Source organism: Galeopterus variegatus, unplaced genomic scaffold (assembly GCF_000696425.1).
Source record: "Galeopterus variegatus unplaced genomic scaffold, G_variegatus-3.0.2 Scaffold496, whole genome shotgun sequence".
Taxonomy (NCBI): Eukaryota; Metazoa; Chordata; class Mammalia; order Dermoptera; family Cynocephalidae; genus Galeopterus; species Galeopterus variegatus.
Window position 1 is genome coordinate 520572 of NW_007726607.1, and position 5766 is coordinate 526337.

The 5766-nt window shown below is 46.7% G+C and overlaps 1 protein-coding gene across 2 annotated transcripts in view; it reads right to left on the reverse strand.

Moving 5' to 3' along the window:
- Positions 1-2039, reverse strand: part of STK38L (serine/threonine kinase 38 like) — a 72898-nt gene extending 70859 nt beyond the window's left edge. The window contains exon 1 of one of the 2 annotated variants that reach the window (XM_008569436.1): positions 1968-2039. The gene's annotated coding sequence lies outside the window, so the exon portion shown is untranslated. The remainder of the gene's footprint in view (positions 1-1967) is intronic. The other variant, XM_008569438.1, reaches the window with a different exon arrangement.
- Positions 2040-5766: the final 3727 nt, after the last annotated feature.

Genomic DNA, 5766 nt, shown 5'->3' on the forward strand with positions numbered 1-5766 from the left:
AAAAAAAAAAAAAAAAAAAAAAAAAAAAAGCCTCCAACTTATACCAGATCACAGGGAAAGAACTTTCTGAAGTGTGTTATCCTACTTTTCTGAAAAGAAACAGCTCAACTGAGTCCACTGCTTTGTATCATTTTCTAGAAAGTACAATTTTTCTTTTGTTCTTATAGCATTGTACCTTTTGAAATTAATTTTTCAGCATAAAAACTGACAAGGACACCTATGTATTTTGTAAAAATAATCTTAGTTTCTATTCTTTGACTTATTTTAAAACAAACACAGAAATGAAAGAAGAATTGCACATTTAATGTGGTTTTTTTAAGTCTAATTTTTTCATTCCCAGGTGGCTGGGCCTTTCAAGAGAGTACAAAAACTACACCCAACTTTGTTTCTAATTCTAAATACATGCCACCCAAATGGGAAACATTATCAGCCCTCTTAACAGGAGACACAAATCTAAGCGAGGTCAAAACAAAATGTTACCCATTGTACTACCTCCTTTGAGATCAGGATTTTTCAGGTAAAAGTACTTTGATAAACCTATGCGATAAACAAACATCATAATTTAACATCATATTTTGGACTAATTTCTCTCCCCCAAATAGTCACATGAATGGCTAATTCACATACAATACCTCTCAGCCACTGGGGAGAGAGTATAATAAACTTAATTGTTTTATATATCTGAGGCATAAAGAGAAAGCCAATCAAGTTCAAAGAGGTTTCTAGTATCTTATACACATATATGACTGAGACAAAGAACTTTCAGAAATCTGCACTGGGTAAATAAAATTGGGCTTAAGAACAACAGACCCTGCCTTAAAATAGGGAAACCGGTCAAATTTAAGCCCCCGCGCCAAAAGAGACAACGTCGCATCTGTCGATCCCCATCTAACAACTAAGAGACATAACATAAAACACTTAAAGTTGTTTCTTCAGATTTTAGCAGTAATAAAGCTAATCCTCAGGCCATTTCCAGTAACTAGCTTCTATCAAAACTTGTCACAAGTTACGTGAAAGAGGCAAGCGCGTTGGTTGTGCATTTTAGCAAGTGGGGGACAGCAGCATCACACTTTTGGACAAGCCACTACTTCCAGCACTACTAGCTCTACCCCCGCCTCCCATTTCTTTTTTTAACCATTCCTCCAAACTTAGAGCCCGAAAAGCGATCCCACCAAACAAAAGCAGCATCTGTAAACCGGAGGCCACTGGTTTTGCAAACAAAGTTTGTTCTTTTGCTGTCAACCTGGCAACTTTTTAAAGGTGAAACGTCCCCCACTCAATCGGGCATAATCTTTCCTATTCCCATACCAAACAACCACTCATTTGTCCCCGATACTAATAGTGGGGGAAAAGGGGGTGGGAGAATACGATATTGAAAGGAAAGGTCTACGGTTCCAAAGGCAGGGACAGATTTTGAGCCCGGTTTTGAACACTCCACGGCTTCTGGGAGCTGGGCGGCTTTCCTGTGTCTAGCTGAGAAATGTTTAGCAATCTGACGCATCAGTTTTTAGGAATGGTACACAAACAGCCCCCACAATTGAAGAGCCAAGCCTAGAATCCTCCCTCTCGGTGACACGGGCTGGAGGGCACGGGACGGGGGAGCAGGGGCTGGATAGCAGGAGAGGATCCGTGACATTTGTTATTGTTTATGAAGCCCAGGCAGGGACCTGGAGCGGGGTGCTCGGGGGCCGAGGAGTAAGAGAGGATCAGGGAAGGACAAAGATCCCTCCCCGAGCTCGGGGCTACCTGTCCGGACACACGGGGCCAGTATCAACCGGGGGACAAGAGGGCCAAGGCCGTCGCCGGAGCTTTCCCAGAGACATTTCCAGCCCCGAAATTAGCCCGGCTTTCCCTGGACACCCAAAGACCCGTAAGCTCTCCTCCTGCCCCGGCCCGCAGAGTTGGGGCTGGTGCGGCGCGCCCGGGCCCCCAGCCGCGGCCGCCGAGCGCCGCATCCGCGCACTCACCTGTCTCCGGTCGCGCCCGCGGCCGGCTCAGCCTCCGCACGGACCGCAGCCGGCCGGGCGCCCGTCCGCTCCCTTCTCCCCGCTCCGCCCTCGCCCCGCCCCCGGGAGGTGGGACCCGCGGCCGCGCCGGAATCTCGGGGCGGCCTCCCTGAACTATCGCGAGCTCTCCCTCCTCGGCTTCCCGGCGGCTGGGCCGATCCGACTTGCCCTGACGTCATACGCACCACAGCCGGAAGTGGCCTTCTGTCGTCAACGGCGGCCCCCGGCCCCACCCACCTCCGCCTGGTGAAGTACTGACTAGTCCTGGGACTCGGCTAGACAATCACCATGTCTCTCTTTTACCAATCTCACTTCACTGCCCTGTTTACTCACAACTGGCCCAGGTCTTTCTTGAGGGTGGCGTGACATTAGTCACATGTCCTAAATGTCATCAGAGTTTCAGTACTTCACAATACAATGCAAAGAATATTGGAAATAAAAAGGGGCTCAGAGAATCTCCACGAATCCACACATTTTGCAGATTAGGAAACTGTGGTCAACAAAGATGGATTGCTTAGTCGCTTAGCTGTGGGGACTAGAAGCTACTCAGATTCCTTGACTTGTCCATTAATTATTATTGGACTCTTAGAGACTTGAGGGGAACTAGGATTTGAAAAGGACACACAAAACTTGGTGGCATACATGACAAACTTGGTTGGGTTGTCTTGAAAGATCTAAAGTAACTGACAATACTGGGATGCTTCATCAAGATGGAAGAATTATGTGGAAAATCACCTCCCTGTAGGATGACTCAGAAGGGATGGCTTTGGGAAGATGATCCAATTTACAATGGGGGACAAAACTGGTCTTTTGGAAAGCCAAATAAGAGAATACCCCCAATTATTGTTGACAAAATTACCCTCCCTCTGAATATTGGAGGTTTAAGACAATATATGAAGCTGATACTTGTGCTTGCAGAAAATATCATTTAGAAATGCCAACTGTTATCTTCAGGTTTGCCAAGAGTAGGTGACAAGTGCAAAAGACTCAGGAAAGAGTCGTGACATTACTTCTTTTTTCTTCCAATGTGCTTTTTCTTGCACAGCTTGGTAGTGTGAAAAGCACTAGACTGGTAATTAGTGTATTCTTGGGGAATTCAGCTCCAATGATATGGCCAACTTGAGGCTCAAATGGAGGAGGTTTAATTATGATCAAACAAGCTTGACAGCTACACACATTCTCCCTGTACTGTACACATACACGTACCAATTCAAATGGGTAACATGAGAACAGTTTATGGTTTGTTCTTGTCTTAGTCTGTTTTCTATTACTATAACAATGAATACCACAGACTGGGTAATTTCTGAAGAAAAATGTATTTTTCTCAGTTCTGGAGGCTGGGAAGTCCAAGAGCATGGCGCCAGCATCCAGGGAAGGCCTTCTTGCTGTGCCATTTTATAAGGGAAGGCAGAAAGACAAGAGAAAGCAGGAGGGGCTGGGCTGCCTTTTATAACAACCTGCTCTTGTGATAACTGACCCACTCCTGTGATAACTACCTTAAATTCATTCATGAGGGCTCCACCCTCTTATTAGGCCCTCTTATTAGTCACCTCTTATTAGGCCCCATCTCCCAACATTGTTGCATTGGGGATTAAGTTTCCAACATATGAAGTCTGGGAGACACATTCGAACCATAGCAGTTTTATAGAAAATTTGTTTTCAAATGTGTTATGCTTTTTTCATGGCACTAAGGTAGCATGAACTAGTCTAGAGTATCAGACTTGGTTGATATGGGCTGGGCTAAAGCTTTGACCTCTAATTTCTAAACTGAGGCCATTTTAAACAAAATCCCCCAGAAGGTTGTTGCAGGTACCTGAACTGAAACAAATTAGAACTATGTACACTTTTAGAAGTTTGGTGAAGTTTATGGACCCCTTTTCAAAACAGTGTTCTTAAATGTGTAAATAGGGCTAGCCCCGTGGCGTACTCAGGAGAGTACGGCGCTGGGAGTGCAGCAACGCTCCTGCCGTGGGTTCGGATCCTATATAGGACTGGCCAGTGAAGGGGCACACAGATGAAGGAATCACGCGAGACCCGGGCTAACAGTTTGCCAGAGAAGTTCCGCTTTATTCAAGGACTGCGCGTACATTTATAGGGAGCTGCGTTCCGGGTTTTGATAGGGGGTGGATGGGACGGTAGCTGATTGGATGGGGCTGGGCAGGAGGTGAACCTTGACTTGTGACTGGCTGAGGTTTGGCGCGGGTGGGCTTGGGTGTTGGCGCCGACGGGCTTTGTTTACTGTGGAGAAGAACCCGGAAGGGTGCCATATTGCTAGGGAATGCTTTTCCCTTCCCCCTCCGCTTGAATGCCCATGGTATCCTTACATTCCTCCCTTTTTCCTCTGTTGTGAGTGCCTACAGTATCCTTACATTCCTCCCTTTTCCCTCTGTTGTGGGAATGGGTCGCCATGATCTTCAAGCTACTTCCTGCTGGATGGGGGCGTAGTAGCGGAAGAGGAATTGGGGGGAGATTGGGGATTTTGTAACAGGACCCAAAAGAGGGTAGAGAATAAGATAATTTCGAAGGGGGAGAACTCTAGAAAGGTTCCCTGAAGCCACAGGTCGGTGATTTGTTGAGTCCAGTGTGTGTAGAAGGCTGTAGGGGAGAGCATCCAGGCGTCTGTGGCCAAAGCTTCCAGGAACAAGGACCATCGATGAGGCAGGTCCATTTTAACAGCGGGTTAGCTGATCTGGTGAAGAGCGGGCAGGATCCTATGGCCAGGAGTAGTGGTAGTTCCTAAGTAAAAGCTGGTTAAAAGTTTGGTTAGAGATTCTTCTGAGTTGAGTTTGAATGAATTTTATAATGCAGGGCAGAAAAAGACAGGCAATGAATATAACAGTGAGGGGTCCTAATATTGGCCATACCCAGGTGAGAAGTGAGCCTTGGAAAAAAGAAGAGAAAGGATCAGGGTGGTTGGCTCTGAGGTCTGAGGCTAAGTTTGTGAGTTTGACAATATCGGTTTCTACTAGTCCAGATTCATTGACATAATAGCAACATTCTTCCCAGAGGAAGATGCAAGTGCTGCCCTTGTCTGCCGTGAGGAGGTCTAATGCGTGGCGGTTTTGTAGGGTAACTTTAGCTAGGAAGGTGATTTGTCTTTGTAAGGCAGATAGAGATTCAGCTGTGGAGGTGAGGGCCTTTTGTAGTTTGTTATTAACGTCTTGTACCGTCCATAAAGTATGTCCTAAGGCCCCGCCCGACAGGCCGGTTGCAACAATTGATGTCGTTAAGGACGTTCCCACTAGGACTGGGAGAAAGACGGCTCGATGCTGTCTTGGGGGCAGATGGAAAAGGTGGAAAAGCTCTGCGTGGGAATAGAAAGTTAGTTGGGGAACGACAGTGACTAGGTAGCAACGGACGGAGGTATTAAGAAAGATAAATGTGGAAAGGGTTCTGTTGCACCAAAAAAAGGTGCCTGGTGGGGACGTTGTGTGGTGTGTGATGGTGGACCTTGTTTTCCTGTAATAGTGTCTCGCACCGTGAACCGCCAAATGTACGGGGATTTAGAGACACCTACTAGGCACAGTAAGAGAAACAGGATAACGTTAACGGGAGTGGTCATTGTTCCTGTAATGGAGGGAGACTTGGGAGTCGGGATAAATGGAGTTTGAGGGCGTTAGAGGGATTAGGAGTGCAGGCAAACATTTCAGTTTCTCGAAAGGGTGTGTCTTGAGCTTGCAGGGTAAGCATAGGTTCTACGGAATCCGCTGGTGAAGCTGGGAAGCAGGGTTTTAACCTAGAAATGTGGATCCATGGAGTT